Source organism: Dendropsophus ebraccatus, chromosome 6 (genome assembly GCF_027789765.1).
Source record: "Dendropsophus ebraccatus isolate aDenEbr1 chromosome 6, aDenEbr1.pat, whole genome shotgun sequence".
NCBI classification, from domain to species: domain Eukaryota; kingdom Metazoa; phylum Chordata; class Amphibia; order Anura; family Hylidae; genus Dendropsophus; species Dendropsophus ebraccatus.
In genome coordinates, this window is record NC_091459.1 from 55691589 (window position 1) to 55704815 (window position 13227).

General features: G+C 48.0%; 2 non-coding genes and 1 pseudogene across 2 annotated transcripts; all 3 read left to right on the plus strand.

Moving 5' to 3' along the window:
• The first annotated feature begins 3138 nt into the window (after positions 1 to 3138).
• LOC138796088 (U2 spliceosomal RNA) lies at positions 3139 to 3326 on the plus strand. Its single transcript, XR_011363716.1, has one exon. It is a non-coding gene; the product is annotated as a U2 spliceosomal RNA (small nuclear RNA).
• Positions 3327 to 6931: 3605 nt separating this feature from the next.
• Positions 6932 to 7108, plus strand: LOC138796086 (U2 spliceosomal RNA; annotated as a pseudogene).
• Positions 7109 to 10437: 3329 nt separating this feature from the next.
• LOC138796085 (U2 spliceosomal RNA) lies at positions 10438 to 10619 on the plus strand. The gene has a single exon (XR_011363715.1). It is a non-coding gene; the product is annotated as a U2 spliceosomal RNA (small nuclear RNA).
• Positions 10620 to 13227: the final 2608 nt, after the last annotated feature.

The following is a 13227-nucleotide window of genomic DNA, read 5'->3' on the forward strand; positions in this document are numbered from 1 at the left end:
AAGTAGCCCTATAAGTCAATGTAATGACAAGGGAAAAACTTAGGTCAGGTATCCATCCACAGATGGGCGACTTAATATGGTGGCTTTGGTGATTCCCTTACAGGAGCCACCCATCTGCTGGGCCCCTCCTGGTCTGGCTAGTTCTGTGTTTTGAGACTCTTAATGAAGCTCCACCGTCTCTTTTTTGCATATTCATGTATTACAAGAAGCAATGTACCTAGGATTTCACTGTATTAAAGCAGTTCACAAAAAATTATTATTGGCCCCCCCGGTAGGCGCTGGAACGTATAGTCACCGCAGCAAATCGGCTTCGTTCTGGTCCCCCAGCGCCATTCAAATCCGGCTCCCTCACTTTAGCCTCTGCTGTGACTCCTCTTCTGTCTCCTGTGATTGTACGCCGGAACTCAAGTGATTCAATGCATTCTCTATGGAAGCGCGTGACTTCCGGCGTTCAATCACAGGACACAGAAGAGGAGTCACAGCAGAGACTGAAGTGAATGCGTGCTGAATTTGAATGGCGCCGCGGGACCAGAACGAAGCTGCGCCATGGGACACCAATCAGCTGTGGTGAGTATACGTGCCAGCGCATACCCGGCGGGGGAGGGAGGGGGAGCAATAATAACTTTTTGTGAACTGCTTCTTTATGACTCTACTAGGCATTGCTCCCACCTAGTGGATGGATACCTGGCCTAGGTTTTTCCATTATCATTACACTGACTTATAGGGCTAGATAATATGGTGGTTTTGGTGGTTTCCTTAGAGGAGCCATGCCTTGGCTGGGCCTTTCCCGGAGAAGTCTGGCTAGTCCTGTGTTTTGAGACTATTAAATGAGGCTCCATGGGCTCTTTTTTGCACTATACTGTGAAGATGAGATACTAGACACACAGCAGTACATGACATGTGGTATCACACTATACTGTGGAGAGGAGATACTAGACACACAGCAGTACAGGACATGTAGTATCACACTATACTGTAGATAGGAGATACTAGACACACAGCAGTACAGGACATTAGTATTACACTATACTGTAGAGCAGGGGTTCTCAACCTGCGGTACGCGTACCACAGGGGTACGCGCCACAGGTTGACGGGGTACGCCGGGAGATGATGAAAAAAAGAAACTTTTGCCTTGGGTGTCGGGACACTGCTATCACTCAGCATTGTCCCAGCACCGATCCCCGCCGCAGCTCTCACCATCCTTACAGGGTACGAAGCAGCAGCGGCAGCCTCCAGTGCACGCTGTCTCACTGCGGCTGCCGGATCGGGGATCGGCGTCCAACTGGGGGCTCCAGGAGGGTAGGCGGCACCCTGGGGACGAGTTCCAGGCAGAAGATAGTGACCCACATGGGTGGAGAGGAAAAGCGGCGGCAGGTTGATGTCTCCGCCAGTGACCGCTGGATCAGCCACTTTAGATCAGTGGCAAGGGTGTTGTAGTGTGCGGGGCTACCCAGCCCAGGGCTCCAGCAGCAGTAAGTTGTGGACTGGGAGATGGGGCGCCCCTACGTCCACCGGCTGCTGCTCACCTCTGTTGGCCTGCCCTGGGTGGCTGGTGGTTGGTCTATCAGCCGCCTCCGGGGACATCAGCCTGCTGCCGCTTCTGCTCTCACCCCCGCGGATGACCGCTGCCTACCCTCTTAAAGCCCCCGGCTGGACGTTGCTCCCAAATTCAGCAGCCGCAGGGGGAGAACAGGCACCAAAAACTGCTGCTGCTTCGTACCCTGTGAGGTACCCTGTCCCCATCCACAACTCACTACTGCCAGAGCCCCCCGCACCACGGCCCCCTCGCTGGCCGTACACCTCTAATAATAGCACATACCCCCTTCACCTCCTCTCCCCACTTCTATACCCCCTTCTCCTTTTACCTCCTCTCTCCCCCATCACCTCCTCCCCCCACCACCTCCTCTCTCCATGACCTCCTCCCTCCCCCACCACCTCCTCTCTCCATGACCTCCTCCCTCCCCCATCATCTCCTCTCTCCATGACCCCCCCCACCACCACCACCCCTCTCTCCATGACCTCCTACCTCCCCCCACCACCTCCTCTCTCCATGACCTCCTCCCTCCCTCCCCCCACCACCTCCTCTCTCCATGACCTCCTTCCTCCCCCCACCACCTCCTCTCTCCATGACCTCCTCTTTCCCCCATGACCTCCTCTCTCCCCCCATCACCTCCTCCACCTGTCTTCCCTCACCTCCTTTCTCTTCCTCTCCTCCCTTTAACTCCTCTTTTCCTCCCCCTCTCTCTCCTGTTACCTCCTCCCCCCCCCCTCTGCCCCCTTACCCCTATCTCCTCCTCTCTCCTCTACCTCACCCCCTCTCTTCTCCTTCACTTTTTCTCTTTCCTTCTCCTCCTCTCTCCCCATCTCCCTTTACCGCCTCTCTCTTCCTTTCCCTTTACCTCCTCACTTCCGCCTCACCCCCTCTCTCCATAACCTCCTCTTTCCACTCCCCTTTTTCCCTCCTCTCCTCCCTTCACCTCCTCTCTCTTCCTCTCTCCGCCCTTAGACCTTACCCTGCCACACTGGGCCTGGAGGCTGAAGAAGAGAGGAAGACCCGCTCCATGCCCAGATTGGGGGGCATTTACTATGGTGACATAGCTGGTGAGGGGGCATTTATTATAGGGGCAGTGCAGGGAAGGGAACAATATTACTATATGGAGGGCACATCAGGGGGCATTGTTACTATTGGAAGGCACAGAAGGGGACATTATTACTATATGGGGGCACAGCAGGGAGCATTAATACCATATGGAGGACACAGCAGGGGACATTATTACTATATGGGGCAGAGCAGGGGGCATTAATACTCTATAAGGACACAGCAGGGGCATTATTACTATATGGGGGCAGAGCAGGGGGCATTAATACTATATGGAGAACACAGCAGGCAAACAACCAATCAGCCTACCTGCGGTTTAAACCATTTAATTTGGATTCTTTGGGGTCCAGTGTATGCTTTTGTTAATACTGCTGCACAGATGAGAATTCACCATAGTTTTTCTTTAATAAATAGTTATCAATGTGTAGCTATCCATACATAGATTTGATACATAGATTATCATATAGTCCGATTGATGGATGGAGAGGCAGACAGATTCAGGTAGACAGAACGAGGCAGGAAGACAGACAGGCAGGCAGACAGACTCTCAATATAAAAAAAAAATAAATCTGTTCTTATCAGTTTAATATCTGATACGTCCCCTATCTGGGGACCATATATTGAATGGATTTTTAGAACAGGAAGATGGTAAAAGAGCTTGCTCTCTCCAGGCATTGATCTGGCATTGACCTGGCATAGCAGTGCTTCCAGGTTCACAGTACCCCCCAAATGTGTTGCCTAAAAACAGAACTCCTCAAGGGTACCTCCAAATAAAGTCAGCTGCACTGAAACGGCATTGCAAGAAACACCCCCGAAGTGGGGTGCGCAGCTACACCCCAAGATTTAAGGCTTAGCATTGCTAATAAAAGTTTGTTTGGTAAACACTTGTTTTTCTCTGGCAGCCTGTTGCTATGGCAACAAAGTTGTTTACCACTGGTGATGTTGCAGTGTCCCAGCACATAGGTTCTTTCTTTCTAAAAGTATTCTGTTAGTTTAGGATATGGCCTAATCATGGACTCGTACAATGGACATGCTGGTACTTGCCAATAGACGGGCCGTGATGCGAGAGTATCACCCAGTGTACCTGCACAATCTGACACCAGAGTAGGTGGTGGAGTACACCCTAGTAGGATCTCAGAAAGGCCTCTGGGCGGCAGCTGTCACCAGGCCCAAGAATCCAGTGCAATGACCCTTTTTGCCTTCACCGTCTGAGCAGTGGGATGAGGACTGGCCTGACTTCAAGCCTCTAGGATCACTTGTTGCCACTCCCACAACCCCTGGTCCACCTACTACGGTAGCTAACACTACCTCTTCCACAGCGGCGCCAACGCTACCACTACTGTCACCTACCATGTGGCCCCTGTCATTTCGCCCATAACCACCGTGACCCCAAGCATTGTGGTCACCACAGCGTTGAACGAGGCTCCTGCTCCCGCCTCCTCCCAGTACTATCCCTGGAATAAGAAGAGAGGAGCCACTTGGGGTCCTCCTGGGCACTTCTGTTAAAAATTTATATGGGAAACTAGGCTGAGATGGCCATCGTGACTGCCCTCACTGTTGTTTGTTTTTCTTGTTCTTGAGTGATGTAAAGTTTTGCAACGTTTAAGCCTCAGAACCTGGTCCTCCAGACCATGCACCTTGTTGTTTTATTACCCAGCCTATAGACTGAGAGGACATTTTGTTGTTGTTGTTCTATTTCTTCAGTGCCTGCTCCTAGAGCCTTTCAAGGACAATGGTCATAATTGCCGAAAGAGACCCTCCTATCACAGAGACACTTATCCAGTTCCAGTACTAAAAAGAAAAAGTTCTTCCTAAAAGAACTTTCCAAAGATGTGTATTGTTTATATGGTTGATTATTGCACTAAAGCAAAGAGTTTATTTTCATATATTTCCCTCTTCTGAGTAAGGAGTAAGTTTACATGAGTAACCTCAGCAAGAGAATGTATTTTTCTAAGTATTGCATCTTTATAATATTTTATGTGCTGTTGTTGTATTTTGTAGCTGGGAAGATTCCATAATCCAGCCTTTCAAGACCTCAGATTAGTCTATATATTCTATATTTCTTCTCAATGTGCCTTAATTGTTTTGTCCCTCTACGGTCTGTTCCATAACATATTCTTTCAATACCCAGTAGTTACTACACATAGTGGCATCAAACACATACACATGTTAACTATATACTATACTACACCTTTGGCACCTTTTCGTGCGCATGGTCTATAGAATAATTTAATTGTATGATTGATTGGTATGTATGGGGCGCCCAATGTATGGTTGTATTTATTATTTTATTCTTTTCCTCTTCTTAAGGTGTCCAAAACACGCTTCACACACTTCACACACATTCTCAAGTCTGTCAAACACCCAAGAATCAACACAGGTTCCAAGGTATCTTCTCCAGTAGGACAACCCATGGATATTGTAAACCTACTGTCTAAACTGTATGGAATTGGAGGGTCTCCCGCCAATATTTGAGTAGTCCTGGCTCACATGTCAGATGGTTCACTCACTAGCTACCTGGTCAACAGAGTATGTTAGGCACCCCTAGCTGAAGTCCTGCCACTAGGGTTTTCTTTGTATTTCTTCAAGTCTCTTATTGCCTGTGTCCTTGAGTGTGGAACATACAGATAATCTCTTTCATGTCTATGTTGTCTTGTAAACCTATTTCTCTTGTAAGTCTCTTAAATTCTGATTCGCCGAGGTCGGCTCATTCGTAGCGGGGAGGTATGCAGTGTCCCAGCACATAGGTTCTTTCTTTCTAAAAGTATTCTGTTAGTTTAAGTGCTGGAAAGTGTAATAGACACTGCAAAAGCTCGTTTTATGTTGCCCCCAGTGTTTAAGTCTGGTATTGTATCTTACTGCTCATGTATATTGATTATACTTATTTGTTAGTCATGTGGTGTGGTGATGCAAGAGGCCTAGTGTCACATGATCCCCTGCTGCCATAGCAACTCCAATAGCCATCGAGCTTTTGGCTTGGGTTTCAGTTCAGTTCCTCTCTAGTCTTGAAGAAAGAAGGTCGCTTTCTCGCTGTCCTGTGAAGAGAAGGTCCGGTACCGCCAGCCTCGTGGTGCGGACGCTTTGCTACCACTCCTCTGTCTGATATATCTATATACCTGTTCCGGTCCAGTCAAGACCCGCTGTATTCTCCAAAACTCCTATCCACTTCAAGATCTGGGTTCATCGTTCAATTCTCCATATTCTCCTCATCATCGCTAACTGCAAGTATTTTATTCATAACTACTATACCCAGCATCAGTATCTCAAGGGAACTACTACTCCCTCCCTCAGTAAAGATTCTTCCTAACAAAAGAGACACTTATAGATCACGGCCTATTGCAAAACCACCTATCTATTCAGTTATAACTAATTCTGCCTATTGCCAAGTTGATTATTCCTGGTTGCATCCAGAGACTGTTGCTACTAGAGTTGCCGTTCAAATAAACATACAACTACCATTGTTTTCGAACCCTGGCATTGGTCTTATCATTGGTGCCTTGCTAGGGACAACGAAGAATTGGGCTGCGTGATCAGGCTCCCGTGGACTAGCCACATACCCTCGTGCCATAACCGTGACCATACCACCTTGCAAGTGGCAACCCGGAGCCTGGTTAACGCAATGTCATTAACGCTGTGCTGACATATACAGCTGACAGAAAGGCTAGCAGTTCATCTGCAGGCAGGCAACCAAGCAGGTAGGCTAGTTGGTTGCTTGCCAGCAAGGAAGACGCAGATGCAGTTTAAACCATTTAATTTGGATTCTTTGGGGGCCAGTGTATGCTTTTGTTAATACGGCTGCATCAGCATTGCAAGAAACACCCCCCAAGTGGGGTGCACATCTGCACCCCAAGATTTAAGGCTTGGCATTGCTAATAAAAGTTTGTTTGGTAAACACTTGTTAGTGTCTGGCAGCCTGTTGCCATGGCAACAAAGTTGTTTGCCACTAGCCTGCCAGGGCAGGGCTGGTGATGTCATTAAGGCTGTGATGACATATAAAGCTGACAGAAAGGCTAGCAGTTCATCTGCAGGCAGGCAACCAAGCAGGTAGGCTGGTCGGTTGCTTGCCAGCAAGGAAGACACAGGTAGGTGCGGTTTTAACCATTTAATCTGGATTCTTTGGGGGCCAGTGTATGCTTTTGTTAATACAGCTGCCCTGATGAGAATTCACCATAGTTTTTCTTTAATAAATACTTATCAATGTGTAGCTATCCATACATAGATTAGATACATGGATAATCATATAGTCCGATTTATGGATGGAGAGGCAGACAGATTCAGGTAGACAGAACAAGGCAGGAAGACAGACAGGCAGACAGACAGAGGCAGGATGAGACAGACTCTCAATATAAAAAAAAATCTGTTCTTATCAGTTTAATATCTTCTATGTCCACTATCTGGGGAACACATATTGAATGGATTTTAAGAACAGGGAGATGGTAAAAGAGCTTGCTCTGTCCTCTCCAGGCATTAACCTGGTATTGCAGTGCTTCCAGGTACAGTGCTACCTCCAAATGTGTTGCCTAAAAATAGAACCCCTTAAGGGTGCGCAGCCGCACCTCCAAATAAAGTCAGCTGCACTCGAAACGGCATTGCCGGAAACACCCCCAAGTGGGGTGCTCAGACTCGTAACTGAGGCTCCACGGACTCTTGTTTTGCATATTTAAATTTTGGGGGGCATCAGTGGAGACTCTTGATTGAGTACTTCATTGGAATTTTTTTCGCTGTTCTCCTTGAGTTCAGTGATCACTGTGTTTTGTTGGTTGATTTTTCATTGCCCCAACTAGCCAGAATCCTACCCCACACTGACGAGGGGCAAAAACCCCGAAACGGCTGTCTGTGGGTGGAAGCCTGCCTTTGCAAGCCCTTGTCATGATCGCAATACTCGCACCTTGAGTTAGACATTGACAAAAGGGGCCACCCTGTTGTTTCCCTGTCTATGTTCCAATACTCGCAACCGAGTGGGACTTAAGGGGTTATTTATCAGGGTGGTGTGGTGCTCTCCCCATCATGGAGGCACCCCGTTGGCAACAGGCTAGAGATATCTGGCTATCCCGTGTTTTGAGACTCGTAACTGAGGCTCCACGGACTCTTGTTTTGCATATTTAAATTTTTGGGGGCATCAGTGGAGACTCTTGATTGAGTACTTCATTGGAATTTTTTTCGCTGTTCTCCTTGAGTTCAGTGATCACTGTGTTTTGTTGGTTGATTTTTCATTGCCCCAACTAGCCAGAATCCTACCCCACACTGACGAGGGGCAAAAACCCCGAAACGGCTGTCTGTGGGTGGAAGCCTGCCTTTGCAAGCCCTTGTCATGATCGCAATACTCGCACCTTGAGTTAGACATTGACAAAAGGGGCCACCCTGTTGTTTCCCTGTCTATGTTCCAATACTCGCAACCGAGTGGGACTTAAGGGGTTATTTATCAGGGTGGTGTGGTGCTCTCCCCATCATGGAGGCACCCCGTTGGCAACAGGCTAGAGATATCTGGCTATCCCGTGTTTTGAGACTCGTAACTGAGGCTCCACAGACTCTTGTTTTGCATATTTAAATTTTTGGGGGCATCAGTGGAGACTCTTGATTGAGTACTTCATTGGAATTTTTTTCGCTGTTCTCCTTGAGTTCAGTGATCACTGTGTTTTGTTGGTTGATTTTTCATTGCCCCAACTAGCCAGAATCCTACCCCACACTGACGAGGGGCAAAAACCCCGAAACGGCTGTCTGTGGGTGGAAGCCTGCCTTTGCAAGCCCTTGTAATGATCGCAATACTCGCACCTTGAGTTAGACATTGACAAAAGGGGCCACCCTGTTGTTTCCCTGTCTATGTTCCAATACTCGCAACCGAGTGGGACTTAAGGGGTTATTTATCAGGGTGGTGTGGTGCTCTCCCCATCATGGAGGCACCCCGTTGGCAACAGGCTAGAGATATCTGGCTATCCCGTGTTTTGAGACTCGTAACTGAGGCTCCACGGACTCTTGTTTTGCATATTTAAATTTTTGGGGGCATCAGTGGAGACTCTTGATTGAGTACTTCATTGGAATTTTTTTCGCTGTTCTCCTTGAGTTCAGTGATCACTGTGTTTTGTTGGTTGATTTTTCATTGCCCCAACTAGCCAGAATCCTACCCCACACTGACGAGGGGCAAAAACCCCGAAACGGCTGTCTGTGGGTGGAAGCCTGCCTTTGCAAGCCCTTGTCATGATCGCAATACTCGCACCTTGAGTTAGACATTGACAAAAGGGGCCACCCTGTTGTTTCCCTGTCTATGTTCCAATACTCGCAACCGAGTGGGACTTAAGGGGTTATTTATCAGGGTGGTGTGGTGCTCTCCCCATCATGGAGGCACCCCGTTGGCAACAGGCTAGAGATATCTGGCTATCCCGTGTTTTGAGACTCGTAACTGAGGTTCCACAGACTCTTGTTTTGCATATTTAAATTTTTGGGGGCATCAGTGGAGACTCTTGATTGAGTACTTCATTGGAATTTCTTTTCGCTGTTCTCCTTGAGTTCAGTGATCACTGTGTTTTGTTGGTTGATTTTTCATTGCCCCAACTAGCCAGAATCCTACCCCACACTGACGAGGGGCAAAAACCCCGAAACGGCTGTCTGTGGGTGGAAGCCTGCCTTTGCAAGCCCTTGTCATGATCGCAATACTCGCACCTTGAGTTAGACATTGACAAAAGGGGCCACCCTGTTGTTTCCCTGTCTATGTTCCAATACTCGCAACCGAGTGGGACTTAAGGGGTTATTTATCAGGGTGGTGTGGTGCTCTCCCCATCATGGAGGCACCCCGTTGGCAACAGGCTAGAGATATCTGGCTATCCCGTGTTTTGAGACTCGTAACTGAGGCTCCACGGACTCTTGTTTTGCATATTTAAATTTTTGGGGGCATCAGTGGAGACTCTTGATTGAGTACTTCATTGGAATTTTTTTCGCTGTTCTCCTTGAGTTCAGTGATCACTGTGTTTTGTTGTGCGCAGCTGCACCCCAAGATATAAGGCTTGGCATTGCTAATAAAAGTTTGTTTGGTAAACACTTGTTTGTCTCTGGCAGGATGTTGCCATGGCAACAAAGTTGTTCACCACTAGCCTGCCAGGGCAGGGCTGGTGATGTCATCAAGGCTGTGCTGACATATACTGCTGACAGGCTAGCAGTTCATCTGCAGGCAGGCAACCAAACAGGTAGGCTGGTTGGTTGCTTGGTTGCTTGCCAGCAAGGAAGATGTAGGTAGGTGCAGTTTAAACAATTTAATTTGGATTCTTTGGGGGCCAGTGTATGCTTTTGTTAATACGGCTGCACCGACATTGCAAGAAAAAAAACAACAAGTGGGGTGCGCAGCTGCACCCCAACATATAAGGTTTGGCATTGCTAATAAAAGTTTGTTTGGTAAACACTTGTTTGTCTCTGGCAGCCTGTTGCCATGGCAACAAAGTTTTTTACCACTAGCCTGCCAGGGCAGGGCTGGTGATGTTATCAAGGCTGTGCTGATATATACTGCTGATAGAAAGGCTAGCAGTTCATCTGCAGGCAGGCAACCAAACAGGTAGGCTGGTTGGTTGCTTGCCAGCAAGGAAGACGCAGGTAGGTGGGGTTTACACCATTTAATTTGGATTCTTTGGGGGCCAGTGTATGCTTTTGTTAATATGGCTGCACCGATGAGAATTCACCATAGTTTTTAATAAATAGTTATCAATGTGTAGCTATCCATACATAGATTAGATACATAGATAATCATATAGACCTATGGATGGATGGAGAGGCAGACAGATTCAGGTAGACAGAACGAGGCAGGAAGACAGACAGACAGACAGACAGAGACAGGCAGACAGAGGCAGGCAGAGACAGACTCTTAATATTAAAAAAAAAAAAATCTGTTCTTATCAGTTTAATATCTGATACATCCCCTATCTGGGGACCATATATTGAATGGATTTTAAGAACAGCAAGATGGTAAAAGAACTTGCTCTGTCCTCTCCAGGCATTGACCTGGCATAGCAGTGGTTCCGGGTTCAGTGCACCTCCCAAATGTGTTGCCTAAAAACAGAACCCCTCAAGGGTGCACAGCCGCACCTCCGAATAAAGTCAGCTGCACCTGAAACGGCAGTGCAAGAAACACCCCCCAAGTGGGGTGCGCAGCTGCACCCCAAGATATAAGGCTTGGCATTGCTAATAAAAGTTTGTTTGGTAAACACTTGTTTGTCTCTGGCAGCCTGTAGCCATGGCAACAAAGTTGTTTACCACTAGCCTGCCATGGCAGGGCTGGTGATGTCATCAAGGCTGTGCTGACATATACAGCTGACAGAAAGGCTAGCAGTTCATCTGCAGGCAGGCAACCAAGCAGGTAGGCTGGTTGGCTGCTTGCCAGCAAGGAAGACGCAGGTAGGTGCGGTCTAAAACCATTTAATTTGGATTCTTTGGGGGCCAGTGTATGCTTTCGTTAATACGGCTGCACTGATGAGAATTCACCATAGTTTTTCTTTAATAAATAGTTATCAATGTGTAGCTATTAGAGATGAGCGAACCTGCTCGTCCGAGCTTGGTACTCAATCGAGTATTAGGGTACTCGATGGTACTCGTTACTCGGACGAGCATCTCGCGATACTCAAGGAAATCTCATCATCCGTTTCCTGTAAGTTTGCACGCTTTTTCGCAGCCAATAAACATGCAGGAGACTCTTTGGTACATCCTGCGATGACGTGGGACCCATACATGTCAATAGCAGCGATTGGTTGGCCAGATCAGATGACCCTGCCATATAAAACTCGGCGCCGGCAGTACTCGCTTCAGACGCATACTGTGAGAGATCAGGGACAGAGCTGCTGCTGGTCAGGGAGAGTGTCAGTGTAGGATTTAGCGTTCCAGTAGGCAGGATATATACTAGCAGTATAAACAAACAGCCCTTTTCAGGGCTTAAAAGCTTTTATTAATATATTACTACAGACTGTTGGGTGGGAGTTGCAGTGCTGCTACCACGATTTCACCCGCACACTGTGGTGACCGGCTGCTGGCAGAAAGGTGACATTAGGTGTTAACCCCCCCCCCCCTAAGAAGTGCTCAGTGTACTCCTTTTCGATTTTGGGGCTGGTGGTCCTGGTGTACTGCACTGTATAGCTGGGAGTTGTAGTGCATCTCGCATAGAACTTACTTCACTGCTCATATTGTATTGGGGTGACAAAGCGTGTGTACAGTTGTTGCCCATACCAGATAGCATCACATAAACTAGTGTGTACTGCACTGTATAGCTGGGAGTTGTAGTGCATAGATCTTACTTCACTGCTCATTGTATTGGGGTGACAAAATGTGTATAGTTGTTGCCCATACCGGATAGCACCGTCAAGCCCTCCCTAAACTAGTGCGTACTGCACTGTATAGCTGGGATATGTAGTGCATCCTGCATAGAACTTACTTCACTGCTCATTGTATTGGGGTGACAAAGTGTGTACAGTTGTTGCCCATACCAGATAGCACTGTCAAGCCCCCCCTAAACTAGTGTGTACTGCAATGTATAGCTGGGATTTGTAGTGCATCCTGCATAGAACTTCACTGCTCATTGTAAGGGGGTGTCACAGCGTGTGTATAGTTCCGGCCAATAGCAGATTGTACCGTACAGCCCCCCCTAAACTAGTGGGTACTACACTGTATTGCTGGGATTTGTAGTACACCTGCATAAAACTTCACTGCTCATTGTAAGGGGGTATCCCAGCGTGTGTCTAGGTCCAGCCACTACTAGATTGTACCGTACAGCCCCCCCTAAACTAGTGGGTACTACACTGTATTGCTGGGATTTGTAGTACACTACCCCTCAAGTGATGATCCCTTTGCATGAGACAATTGCCAGATCCTCAAGGATCAAAGTCAAATTTAAAATCAAAACAGCGGTGTGGGGAGAGGTGGTGAGTCACATTATGCAGGGAATGCAGTCAAATTGAAAATCGAAAGGGTGGTGGCGGGGGTAGAAGTGAGTAGTTACATTATGCAGGGAATGTTACCCCAACTGCTGCAGTCAAATTGAAAATCGAAAGGGTGGTGGCGGGGGTAGAAGTCAGTAGTTACATTATGCAGGGAATGTTACCCCAACTGCTACAGTCAAATTGAAAAGGGTACTGGGGGTTGTTGGCTACTTGTTGGCTACTGCTGGGCCTTAACTGGCACCCATGTAGACTACTGGTGTGCCTGCCCTTGCCTTGTTGTTGCTGGGCCTTAACTGGCACCCATGCAGACTACTGGTGTGCCTGCCCTTGCCTCGTTGTTACTGGGCCTTAACTGGCATCCATGTAGACTACTGGTGTGCCTGCCCTTGCCTCGTTGTTGCTGGGCCTTAACTGGCACCCATGCAGACTACTGGTGTGCCTGCCCCTGCCTCGTTGTTGCTGGGCCTTAACTGGCAACCATGTAGACTACTGGTGTGCCTGCCCTTGCCTCGTTGTTGCTGGGTCTTAACTGGCACCCATGTAGACTACTGGTGTGCCTGCCCTTGCCGGTAATGGCCACTTTATGTTTTTTTATTTTCTAACCTTCTGTCACGACTGGCTAGTACAGACAGGAGGGAGACAGTGGGCCCTGATCTGAATCCACCCACTGACCCTATCTGCTTGCCTCTGTCGACCCTAAACGGTTGCGGACAACAACGA